This window comes from Podarcis erhardii (assembly GCF_964252035.2).
Source record: "Podarcis erhardii genome assembly, chromosome: 10".
Lineage (NCBI taxonomy): Eukaryota > Metazoa > Chordata > Lepidosauria > Squamata > Lacertidae > Podarcis > Podarcis erhardii.
Window position 1 is genome coordinate 60,627,978 of NC_138500.1, and position 13,314 is coordinate 60,641,291.

Sequence of the window (13,314 nt, forward strand, 5' to 3'; positions counted from 1 at the left end):
GAAGCCGGGGTTTAGGTATTTTTTCAAAAAAAAAAAAATTCTGCCGGTTAAGTTGTTGAGGGCTGATTTCTTGTCTTGTGAAAAAAAGCCTTCTGTTTCAACTGCCAAACCTTTCAGGGGAGCATTTGCAACAGTTTGGCATCATTTTTGAGTGAGTTTCCAAAAGTCAGATTTTTGATGAAATTGTGACCCCGGGGCGTAGGGATTTTTTTACAAAAAAACATTTTTCTGCCGGTTAAGTTGTTGAGGGCTGATTTCTTCTCCTGTGATAAAAAGCCTTCTGTTTCAACTGCCAAACCTTTCAGGGGAGCATTTGCAAGCGTTTGGCACCATTTTTGAGTGAGTTGCCGAAAGTCAGATTTTTGATGAAATTGTGAAGCCGGGGTTTAGGTATTTTTTCAAAAAAAAAAAATTCTGCCGGTTAAGTTGTTGAGGGCTGATTTCTTGTCTTGTGAAAAAAAGCCTTCTGTTTCAACTGCCAAACCTTTCAGGGGAGCATTTGCAACAGTTTGGCATCATTTTTGAGTGAGTTTCCGAAAGTCAGATTTTTGATGAAATTGTGACCCCGGGGCGTAGGGATTTTTTCAAAAAAAATTTTTTCTGCTTGTTAAGTTTTTCGAAAGCTGATTTCTTGTCCTGTGATAAAAAGCCTTCTGTTTCGACCGCCAAACCTTTCAGGGGAGCATTTGCAACCGTTTGGCACCATTTTTGAGTGAATTGCCGAAAGTCAGATTTTTGATGAAAGCGTGACCCCGGGGCTTAGCGATTTTTTTTAAAAAAAAAAATTCTACCGGTTAGGTTAAACAATAGTAAAGTGGTGGAATAGTATTAAAATAGCAGTAAAGTAGTAGTAACGCAGTAGTAAAATAGTAGTAAAATGGTAGTATGGCAGTAGTGAAACAGCAGTAAGATAGTAGTAAAGTAGTAGTAAAGAGGTAGTAAAATGATCCAATAGTAAAGTGGTGGACTAGTAGTAAAATAGCTTTAAAGTAGTAGTAAAGTTGTAGTAAAATTGTAGAAAAATAGTAGTAGTAAAATGGTAGAAAAATTGTAGAAAAATAGTAGTAAAATGGTAGTAAAGCAGTAGTACGATAGTAGTAAAATGGTAGTAAAGTAGTAGTAAAGTATTAGTAAAATGGTAGTAAAACTTTTTCTTCCGGTTAAGTTGTCGAGGGCTGATTTCTTGTCCTGTGATAGAAAGCCTTCTGTTTCGACCGAAAAACCTCTCAGGGGAGCATTTGCAACCGTTTGGCACCATTTTTGAGTGAATTGCCGAAAGTCAGATTTTTGATGAAATTGTGACCCCGGGGCTTAGGGATTTTTTCAAAAAAATATTTTTCTGCTGGTTAAGTTGTCGAAGGCTAATTTCTTGTCCTGTGATAAAAAGCCTTCTGTTTCGACCGCCAAACCTCTCAGAGGAGCATTTGCAAGCATTTGGCACCATTTTTGATTGAATTGCCGAAAGTCAGATTTTTGATGAAAGCTTGACCCCGGGGCTTAGGGATTTTTTCAAAAAAAGATTTCCCTGCCGGTTAAGTTGTCGAGGGCTGATTTCTTTTATTGAGATAAAAAGCCTTCTGTTTCGACCGCCAAACCTCTCAGAGGAGCATTTGCAAGCGTTTGGCACCATTTTTGAGTGAATTGCCGAAAGTCAGATTTTTGATGAAAGCGTGACCCCAGGGCTTAGGGATGTTTTCAAAAAAAAAAAAAATTTCTGCCAGTTCAGTTGTTGAGGGCTGATTTCTTTTCCTGTGATATAAAGCCTTCTGTTTCGACAGCCAAACCTTTCAGCGGAACATTTGCAAGCGTTTGGCACCATTTTTGAGTGAGTTTCCGAAAGTCAGATTTTTGATGAAATTGTGACCCCGGGGCTTAGGGATTTTTTCAAAAAAAAACATTTTTCTGACGGCTAAGTTGTCGAGGGCTGATTTCTTCTCCTGTGATAAAAAGCCTTCTGTTTCAACTGCCAAACCTTTCAGGGGAGCATTTGCAAGCGTTTGGCACCATTTTTGAGTGAGTTGCCGAAAGTCAGATTTTTGATGAAATTGTGAAGCCGGGGTTTAGGTATTTTTTCAAAAAAAAAAAATTCTGCCAGTTAAGTTGTTGAGGGCTGATTTCTTGTCTTGTGAAAAAAAGCCTTCTGTTTCAACTGCCAAACCTTTCAGGGGAGCATTTGCAACAGTTTGGCATCATTTTTGAGTGAGTTGCCGAAAGTCAGATTTTTGATGAAATTGTGACCCCGGGGCGTAGGGATTTTTTCAAAAAAACATTTTTCTGCCAGTTAAGTTGTTGAGGGCTGATTTCTTCTCCTGCGATAAAAAGCCTTCTGTTTCCACTGCCAAACCTTTCAGGGGAGCATTTGCAACCGTTTGGCACCATTTTTGAGTGAGTTTCCAAAAGTCAGATTTTTGATGAAATTGTGACCCCGGGGCTTAGGGATTTTTTCAAAAAAAAATTTTTCTGCTTGTTAAGTTTTTCGAAAGCTGATTTCTTGTCCTGTGATAAAAAGCCTTCTGTTTCGACCGCCAAACCTTTCAGGGGAGCATTTGCAACCGTTTGGCACCATTTTTGAGTGAATTGCCGAAAGTCAGATTTTTGATGAAAGCGTGACCCCGAGGCTTAGGGATTTTTTTAAAAAAAAAAATTCTGCCGGTTAGGTTAAACAATAGTAAAGTGGTGGAATAGTATTAAAATAGCAGTAAAGTAGTAGTAACGCAGTAGTAAAATAGTAGTAAAATGGTAGTATGGCAGTAGTGAAACAGCAGTAAGATAGTAGTAAAGTAGTAGTAAAGAGGTAGTAAAATGATCCAATAGTAAAGTGGTGGACTAGTAGTAAAATAGCTTTAAAGTAGTAGTAAAGTTGTAGTAAAATTGTAGAAAAATAGTAGTAGTAAAATGGTAGAAAAATTGTAGAAAAATAGTAGTAAAATGGTAGTAAAGCAGTAGTACGATAGTAGTAAAATGGTAGTAAAGTAGTAGTAAAGTATTAGTAAAATGGTAGTAAAACTTTTTCTTCCGGTTAAGTTGTCGAGGGCTGATTTCTTGTCCTGTGATAGAAAGCCTTCTGTTTCGACCGCCAAACCTTTCAGGGGAGCATTTGCAACCGTTTGGCACCATTTTTGAGTGAATTGCCGAAAGTCAGATTTTTGATGAAATTGTGACCCCGGGGCTTAGGGATTTTTTCAAAAAAATATTTTTCTGCTGGTTAAGTTGTCGAAGGCTAATTTCTTGTCCTGTGATAAAAAGCCTTCTGTTTCGACCGCCAAACCTCTCAGAGGAGCATTTGCAAGCATTTGGCACCATTTTTGATTGAATTGCCGAAAGTCAGATTTTTGATGAAAGCGTGACCCCGGGGCTTAGGGATTTTTTCAAAAAAAGATTTCCCTGCCGGTTAAGTTGTCGAGGGCTGATTTCTTTTATTGAGATAAAAAGCCTTCTGTTTCGACCGCCAAACCTCTCAGAGGAGCATTTGCAAGCGTTTGGCACCATTTTTGAGTGAATTGCCGAAAGTCAGATTTTTGATGAAAGCGTGACCCCGGGGCTTAGGGATTTTTTCAAAAAAATATTATTCTGCCAGTTCAGTTGTTGAGGGCTGATTTCTTTTCCTGTGATAAAAAGCCTTCTGTTTCGACAGCCAAACCTTTCAGCGGAAATGTTAAAAAAAAAAAAATTCTGCCGGTTAGGTTAAACAATAGTAAAGTGGTGGAATAGTATTAAAATAGCAGTAAAGTAGTAGTAACGCAGTAGTAAAATAGTAGTAAAATGGTAGTATGGCAGTAGTGAAACAGCAGTAAGATAGTAGTAAAGTAGTAGTAAAGAGGTAGTAAAATGATCCAATAGTAAAGTGGTGGACTAGTAGTAAAATAGCTTTAAAGTAGTAAAGTTGTAGTAAAATTGTAGAAAAATAGTAGTAGTAAAATGGTAGAAAAATTGTAGAAAAATAGTAGTAAAATGGTAGTAAAGCAGTAGTACGATAGTAGTAAAATGGTAGTAAAGTAGTAGTAAAGTATTAGTAAAATGGTAGTAAAACTTTTTCTTCCGGTTAAGTTGTCGAGGGCTGATTTCTTGTCCTGTGATAAAAAGCCTTCTGTTTCGACCGCCAAACCTTTCAGGGGAGCATTTGCAACCGTTTGGCACCATTTTTGAGTGAATTGCCGAAAGTCAGATTTTTGATGAAAGCGTGACCCCGGGGCTTAGGGATTTTTTTTTAAAAAAAAAATTCTGCCGGTTAGGTTAAACAATAGTAAAGTGGTGGAATAGTATTAAAATAGCAGTAAAGTAGTAGTAACGCAGTAGTAAAATAGTAGTAAAATGGTAGTATGGCAGTAGTGAAACAGCAGTAAGATAGTAGTAAAGTAGTAGTAAAGAGGTAGTAAAATGATCCAATAGTAAAGTGGTGGACTAGTAGTAAAATAGCTTTAAAGTAGTAGTAAAGTTGTAGTAAAATTGTAGAAAAATAGTAGTAGTAAAATGGTAGAAAAATTGTAGAAAAATAGTAGTAAAATGGTAGTAAAGCAGTAGAACGATAGTAGTAAAATGGTAGTAAAGTAGTAGTAAAGTATTAGTAAAATGGTAGTAAAACTTTTTCTTCCGGTTAAGTTGTCGAGGGCTGATTTCTTGTCCTGTGATAGAAAGCCTTCTGCTTCGACCGAAAAACCTCTCAGGGGAGCATTTGCAACCATTTGGCACCATTTTTGAGTGAATTGCCGAAAGTCAGATTTTTGATGAAATTGTGACCCCGGGGCTTAGGGATTTTTTCAAAAAAATATTTTTCTGCTGGTTAAGTTGTCGAAGGCTAATTTCTTGTCCTGTGATAAAAAGCCTTCTGTTTCGACCGCCAAACCTCTCAGAGGAGCATTTGCAAGCGTTTGGCACCATTTTTGATTGAATTGCCGAAAGTCAGATTTTTGATGAAAGCGTGACCCCGGGGCTTAGGGATTTTTTCAAAAAAAGATTTCCCTGCCGGTTAAGTTGTCGAGGGCTGATTTCTTTTATTGAGATAAAAAGCCTTCTGTTTCGACCGCCAAACCTCTCAGAGGAGCATTTGCAAGCGTTTGGCACCATTTTTGAGTGAATTGCCGAAAGTCAGATTTTTGATGAAAGCGTGACCCCGGGGCTTAGGGATTTTTTCAAAAAAATATTATTCTGCCAGTTCAGTTGTTGAGGGCTGATTTCTTTTCCTGTGATAAAAAGCCTTCTGTTTCGACCGCCAAACCTTTCAGTGGAGCATTTGCAAGCGTTTGGCACCATTTTTGAGTGAATTGCTGAAAGTCAGATTTTTGATGAAAGCGTGACCCCAGGGCTTAGGGATTTTTTCAAAAAAAAAAATTTCTGCCAGTTCAGTTGTTGAGGGCTGATTTCTTTTCCTGTGATAAAAAGCCTTCTGTTTCGACAGCCAAACCTTTCAGCGGAACATTTGCAAGCGTTTGGCACCATTTTTGAGTGAGTTTCCGAAAGTCAGATTTTTGATGAAATCGTGACCCCGGGGCTTAGGGATTTTTTCAAAAAAAACATTTTTCTGACGGCTAAGTTGTCGAGGGCTGATTTCTTCTCCTGTGATAAAAAGCCTTCTGTTTCAACTGCCAAACCTTTCAGGGGAGCATTTGCAACCGTTTGGCATCATTTTTGAGTGAGTTTCCAAAAGTCAGATTTTTTATGAAATTGTGACCCCGGGGCTTAGGGATTTTTTCAAAAAAAACATTTTTCTGCCGGCTAAGTTGTCGAGGGCTGATTTCTTCTCCTGTGATAAAAATGTTAGAGTTCAGAACTTAACTGGTTAAGTGTTCTGAGGTGTGCGTCACTTTCTGACGTCAGCGATTCGAAGCTGGGAGGAGCTTGTTCTCTGTTCTTTCTCTTTCCTCTTTGTCTTTGAGGGAGACGGACGCAGCTTGTAACGGCTGTAATGACTGAAAGAAGCCCTGGACTATTTTTCTGAGAAATGTCGCAATAAAGAACTGTAAATAGACAAACCTGTACTGTGTATGTTTGTCTGGAGCAAGTGACAGCTTTACCGCTGTGTCTACTCTGCTAGGCGTGACTGAAGAGACAGCAGGAGTTACTGCGCAGCGGAAGCGCACCGGACCGCTGTAAGTGGCTGATTGGGATCGTAAAGATATCAGCAAGGTCACGCCCCAATCAATAAATTTTCGCATTCTGTTTCGACCACCAAACCTTTCAGTGGAGCATTTGCAACCGTTTGGCACCATTTTTGAGTGAATTGCGAAAGTCAGATTTTCGATGAAATTGTGACCCCAGGGCTTAGGGATTTTTTCAAAAAACGATTTTTCTGCCGGTTAAGTTGTCGAGGGCTGATTTCTTCTCCTGTGATAAAAAGCCTTCTGTTTCAACTGCCAAACCTTTCAGCGGAGCATTTGCAAGCGTTTGGCAACATTTTTGAGTGAATTGCCGAAAGTCAGATTTTTTATGAAATTGTGACCCTGGGGCATAGGGATTTAAAAAAAAAAAAAAAAAATCTGCCGGTTAGGTTAAACAATAGTAAAGTGTTGGAATAGTATTAAAATAGCAGTAAAGTAGTAGTAACGCAGTAGTAAAATAGTAGTAAAATGATAGTAAGGCATTAGTGAAACAGCAGTAAGAAAGTAGTAAAGTTGTAGTAAAGTTGTAGTAAAATTGTAGAAAAAGAGTAGTAGTAAAATGGTAGTAAAATTGTAGAAAAATAGTAGTAAAATGGGAGTAAAGCAGTAGTACGACAGTAGGAAAGTAGTAGTAAAGTAGTAGTAAAGTAGTAGTAAAGTAGTAGTAAAATGGTAGTAAAATGGTAGTAAAGTAGTAGTAAAGTAGTAGTAAAATGGTAGTAAAGTAGTAGTAAAGTAGTAGTAAAATGGTAGTAAAGTGGTAGTAAAGTAGTAGTAAAATGGTAGTAAAGTGGTAGTAAAATGGTAGTAAAATGGTAGTAAAGTAGTAGTAAAATGGTAGTAAAGTGGTAGTAAAATGGTCCAATAGTAAAGTGGTGGAATAGTAGTAAAGTTGTAGTAAAATTGTAGAAAAATAGTAGTAGTAAAATGGTAGAAAAATAGTAGTAAAATGGTAGTAAAGCAGTAGTACGATATTTTATTAAATTGTGAGGGCTGATTTCTTTTCCTGTGATAAAAAGCCTTCTGTTTCGACCGAAAAACCTCTCAGGGGAGCATTTGCAACCGTTTGGCACCATTTTTGAGTGAATGGCTGAAAGTCAGATTTTTCAAAAAAATCTTATTCTGCCGGTTAAGTTGTCGAGGGCTGATTTCTTGTCCTGAGATAAAAAGACTTCTGTTTCGACCGCCAAACCTCTCAGTGGAGCATTTGCAACCGGTTGGCAAAAGTTTTGAGTGAGTTTCTGAAAGTCAGATTTTTTATGAAATTGTGAACCTGGGGCTTAGGGAGCATTTGCAACCGTTTGGCAACATTTTTGAGTGAATGGCCGAAAGTCAGATTTTTTATGAAATTGTGACGCAGTAGTAAAATAGTAGTAAAATGATAGTAAGGCAGTAGTGAAACAGCAGTAAGATAGTAGTAAAGTAGTAGTAAAGTTGTAGTAAAATTGTAGAAAAATAGTAGTAGTAAAATGGTAGTAAAATTGTAGAAAAATAGTAGTAATTTAGTGGCGTGGGATATTTTGGGTCCCAAAATGTCCCCGCCAGCAGTGGCTGCATTAATTCCTTTAGTCAGAAGTGAGCGTTGGGCAACACACTGTTGTGAGTCAAGAGCCAGTATTAAAAATAAGGGATTTGACTTAGATTATGCCGGTTAGGTTAAACAATAGTAAAGTGGTGGAATAGTATTCGACCGCCAAACCTTTCAGGGGAGCATTTGCAACCGTTTGGCACCATTTTTGAGTGAATTGCCGAAAGTCAGATTTTTGATGAAATTGTGACCCCGGGGCTTAGGGATTTTTTCAAAAAAATATTTTTCTGCTGGTTAAGTTGTCGAAGGCTAATTTCTTGTCCTGTGATAAAAAGCCTTCTGTTTCGACCGCCAAACCTCTCAGAGGAGCATTTGCAAGCATTTGGCACCATTTTTGATTGAATTGCCGAAAGTCAGATTTTTGATGAAAGCGTGACCCCGGGGCTTAGGGATTTTTTCAAAAAAAGATTTCCCTGCCGGTTAAGTTGTCGAGGGCTGATTTCTTTTATTGAGATAAAAAGCCTTCTGTTTCGACCGCCAAACCTCTCAGAGGAGCATTTGCAAGCGTTTGGCACCATTTTTGAGTGAATTGCCGAAAGTCAGATTTTTGATGAAAGCGTGACCCCAGGGCTTAGGGATGTTTTCAAAAAAAAAAAAATTTCTGCCAGTTCAGTTGTTGAGGGCTGATTTCTTTTCCTGTGATATAAAGCCTTCTGTTTCGACAGCCAAACCTTTCAGCGGAACATTTGCAAGCGTTTGGCACCATTTTTGAGTGAGTTGCCGAAAGTCAGATTTTTGATGAAATTGTAACCCAGGGGCTTAGGGATTTTTTCAAAAAAAAACATTTTTCTGACGGCTAAGTTGTCGAGGGCTGATTTCTTCTCCTGTGATAAAAAGCCTTCTGTTTCAACTGCCAAACCTTTCAGGGGAGCATTTGCAAGCGTTTGGCACCATTTTTGAGTGAGTTGCCGAAAGTCAGATTTTTGATGAAATTGTGAAGCCGGGGTTTAGGTATTTTTTCAAAAAAAAAAAATTCTGCCGGTTAAGTTGTTGAGGGCTGATTTCTTGTCTTGTGAAAAAAAGCCTTCTGTTTCAACTGCCAAACCTTTCAGGGGAGCATTTGCAACAGTTTGGCATCATTTTTGAGTGAGTTTCCGAAAGTCAGATTTTTGATGAAATTGTGACCCCGGGGCGTAGGGATTTTTTCAAAAAAACATTTTTCTGCCAGTTAAGTTGTTGAGGGCTGATTTCTTCTCCTGCGATAAAAAGCCTTCTGTTTCCACTGCCAAACCTTTCAGGGGAGCATTTGCAACCGTTTGGCACCATTTTTGAGTGAGTTTCCAAAAGTCAGATTTTTGATGAAATTGTGACCCCGGGGCTTAGGGATTTTTTCAAAAAAAATTTTTTCTGCTTGTTAAGTTTTTCGAAAGCTGATTTCTTGTCCTGTGATAAAAAGCCTTCTGTTTCGACCGCCAAACCTTTCAGGGGAGCATTTGCAACCGTTTGGCACCATTTTTGAGTGAATTGCCGAAAGTCAGATTTTTGATGAAAGCGTGACCCCGGGGCTTAGGGATTTTTTTTTTTAAAAAAAAAAATTCTGCCGGTTAGGTTAAACAATAGTAAAGTGGTGGAATAGTATTAAAATAGCAGTAAAGTAGTAGTAACGCAGTAGTAAAATAGTAGTAAAATGGTAGTATGGCAGTAGTGAAACAGCAGTAAGATAGTAGTAAAGTAGTAGTAAAGAGGTAGTAAAATGATCCAATAGTAAAGTGGTGGACTAGTAGTAAAATTGCTTTAAAGTAGTAAAGTTGTAGTAAAATTGTAGAAAAATAGTAGTAGTAAAATGGTAGAAAAATTGTAGAAAAATAGTAGTAAAATGGTAGTAAAGCAGTAGTACGATAGTAGTAAAATGGTAGTAAAGTAGTAGTAAAGTATTAGTAAAATGGTAGTAAAACTTTTTCTTCCGGTTAAGTTGTCGAGGGCTGATTTCTTGTCCTGTGATAAAAAGCCTTCTGTTTCGACCGCCAAACCTTTCAGGGGAGCATTTGCAACCGTTTGGCACCATTTTTGAGTGAATTGCCGAAAGTCAGATTTTTGATGAAAGCGTGACCCCGGGGCTTAGGGATTTTTTTTTTAAAAAAAAATTCTGCCGGTTAGGTTAAACAATAGTAAAGTGGTGGAATAGTATTAAAATAGCAGTAAAGTAGTAGTAACGCAGTAGTAAAATAGTAGTAAAATGGTAGTATGGCAGTAGTGAAACAGCAGTAAGATAGTAGTAAAGTAGTAGTAAAGAGGTAGTAAAATGATCCAATAGTAAAGTGGTGGACTAGTAGTAAAATAGCTTTAAAGTAGTAGTAAAGTTGTAGTAAAATTGTAGAAAAATAGTAGTAGTAAAATGGTAGAAAAATTGTAGAAAAATAGTAGTAAAATGGTAGTAAAGCAGTAGAACGATAGTAGTAAAATGGTAGTAAAGTAGTAGTAAAGTATTAGTAAAATGGTAGTAAAACTTTTTCTTCCGGTTAAGTTGTCGAGGGCTGATTTCTTGTCCTGTGATAGAAAGCCTTCTGCTTCGACCGAAAAACCTCTCAGGGGAGCATTTGCAACCATTTGGCACCATTTTTGAGTGAATTGCCGAAAGTCAGATTTTTGATGAAATTGTGACCCTGGGGCTTAGGGATTTTTTCAAAAAAATATTTTTCTGCTGGTTAAGTTGTCGAAGGCTAATTTCTTGTCCTGTGATAAAAAGCCTTCTGTTTCGACCGCCAAACCTCTCAGAGGAGCATTTGCAAGCATTTGGCACCATTTTTGATTGAATTGCCGAAAGTCAGATTTTTGATGAAAGCGTGACCCCGGGGCTTAGGGATTTTTTCAAAAAAAGATTTCCCTGCCGGTTAAGTTGTTGAGGGCTGATTTCTTTTATTGAGATAAAAAGCCTTCTGTTTCGACCGCCAAACCTCTCAGAGGAGCATTTGCAAGCGTTTGGCACCATTTTTGAGTGAATTGCCGAAAGTCAGATTTTTGATGAAAGCGTGACCCCGGGGCTTAGGGATTTTTTCAAAAAAATATTATTCTGCCAGTTCAGTTGTTGAGGGCTGATTTCTTTTCCTGTGATAAAAAGCCTTCTGTTTCGACCGCCAAACCTTTCAGTGGAGCATTTGCAAGCGTTTGGCACCATTTTTGAGTGAATTGCTGAAAGTCAGATTTTTGATGAAAGCGTGACCCCAGGGCTTAGGGATTTTTTCAAAAAAAAAAAATTTCTGCCAGTTCAGTTGTTGAGGGCTGATTTCTTTTCCTGTGATAAAAAGCCTTCTGTTTCGACAGCCAAACCTTTCAGCGGAACATTTGCAAGCGTTTGGCACCATTTTTGAGTGAGTTTCCGAAAGTCAGATTTTTGATGAAATTGTGACCCCGGGGCTTAGGGATTTTTTCAAAAAAAACATTTTTCTGACGGCTAAGTTGTCGAGGGCTGATTTCTTCTCCTGTGATAAAAAGCCTTCTGTTTCAACTGCCAAACCTTTCAGGGGAGCATTTGCAACCGTTTGGCATCATTTTTGAGTGAGTTTCCAAAAGTCAGATTTTTTATGAAATTGTGACCCCGGGGCTTAGGGATTTTTTCAAAAAAAACATTTTTCTGCCGGCTAAGTTGTCGAGGGCTGATTTCTTCTCCTGTGATAAAAATGTTAGAGTTCAGAACTTAACTGGTTAAGTGTTCTGAGGTGTGCGTCACTTTCTGACGTCAGCGATTCGAAGCTGGGAGGAGCTTGTTCTCTGTTCTTTCTCTTTCCTCTTTGTCTTTGAGGGAGACGGACGCAGCTTGTAACGGCTGTAATGACTGAAAGAAGCCCTGGACTATTTTTCTGAGAAATGTCGCAATAAAGAACTGTAAATAGACAAACCTGTACTGTGTATGTTTGTCTGGAGCAAGTGACAGCTTTACCGCTGTGTCTACTCTGCTAGGCGTGACTGAAGAGACAGCAGGAGTTACTGCGCAGCGGAAGCGCACCGGACCGCTGTAAGTGGCTGATTGGGATCGTAAAGATATCAGCAAGGTCACGCCCCAATCAATAAATTTTCGCCTTCTGTTTCGACCACCAAACCTTTCAGTGGAGCATTTGCAACCGTTTGGCACCATTTTTGAGTGAATTGCGAAAGTCAGATTTTCGATGAAATTGTGACCCCAGGGCTTAGGGATTTTTTCAAAAAACGATTTTTCTGCCGGTTAAGTTGTCGAGGGCTGATTTCTTCTCCTGTGATAAAAAGCCTTCTGTTTCAACTGCCAAACCTTTCAGCGGAGCATTTGCAAGCTTTTGGCAACATTTTTGAGTGAATTGCCGAAAGTCAGATTTTTTATGAAATTGTGACCCTGGGGCATAGGGATTTAAAAAAAAAAAAAAAAAAATCTGCCGGTTAGGTTAAACAATAGTAAAGTGTTGGAATAGTATTAAAATAGCAGTAAAGTAGTAGTAACGCAGTAGTAAAATAGTAGTAAAATGATAGTAAGGCATTAGTGAAACAGCAGTAAGAAAGTAGTAAAGTTGTAGTAAAGTTGTAGTAAAATTGTAGAAAAAGAGTAGTAGTAAAATGGTACTAAAATTGTAGAAAAATAGTAGTAAAATGGGAGTAAAGCAGTAGTACGACAGTAGGAAAGTAGTAGTAAAGTAGTAGTAAAGTAGTAGTAAAGTAGTAGTAAAATGGTAGTAAAATGGTAGTAAAGTAGTAGTAAAGTAGTAGTAAAATGGTAGTAAAGTAGTAGTAAAGTAGTAGTAAAATGGTAGTAAAGTGGTAGTAAAGTAGTAGTAAAATGGTAGTAAAGTGGTAGTAAAATGGTAGTAAAATGGTAGTAAAGTAGTAGTAAAATGGTAGTAAAGTGGTAGTAAAATGGTCCAATAGTAAAGTGGTGGAATAGTAGTAAAGTTGTAGTAAAATTGTAGAAAAATAGTAGTAGTAAAATGGTAGAAAAATAGTAGTAAAATGGTAGTAAAGCAGTAGTACGATATTTTATTAAATTGTGAGGGCTGATTTCTTTTCCTGTGATAAAAAGCCTTCTGTTTCGACCGAAAAACCTCTCAGGGGAGCATTTGCAACCGTTTGGCACCATTTTTGAGTGAATGGCCGAAAGTCAGATTTTTCAAAAAAATCTTATTCTGCCGGTTAAGTTGTCGAGGGCTGATTTCTTGTCCTGAGATAAAAAGACTTCTGTTTCGACCGCCAAACCTCTCAGTGGAGCATTTGCAACCGGTTGGCAAAAGTTTTGAGTGAGTTTCTGAAAGTCAGATTTTTTATGAAATTGTGAACCTGGGGCTTAGGGAGCATTTGCAACCGTTTGGCAACATTTTTGAGTGAATGGCCGAAAGTCAGATTTTTTATGAAATTGTGACGCAGTAGTAAAATAGTAGTAAAATGATAGTAAGGCAGTAGTGAAACAGCAGTAAGATAGTAGTAAAGTAGTAGTAAAGTTGTAGTAAAATTGTAGAAAAATAGTAGTAGTAAAATGGTAGTAAAATTGTAGAAAAATAGTAGTAATTTAGTGGCGTTGGATATTTTGGGTCCCAAAATGTCCCCGCCAGCAGTGGCTGCATTAATTCCTTTAATCAGAACTGAGCGTTGGGGAACACACTGTTGTGAGTCAAGAGCCAGTATTAAAAATAAGGGATTTGACTTAGATTATGCCGGTTAGGTTAAACAATAGTA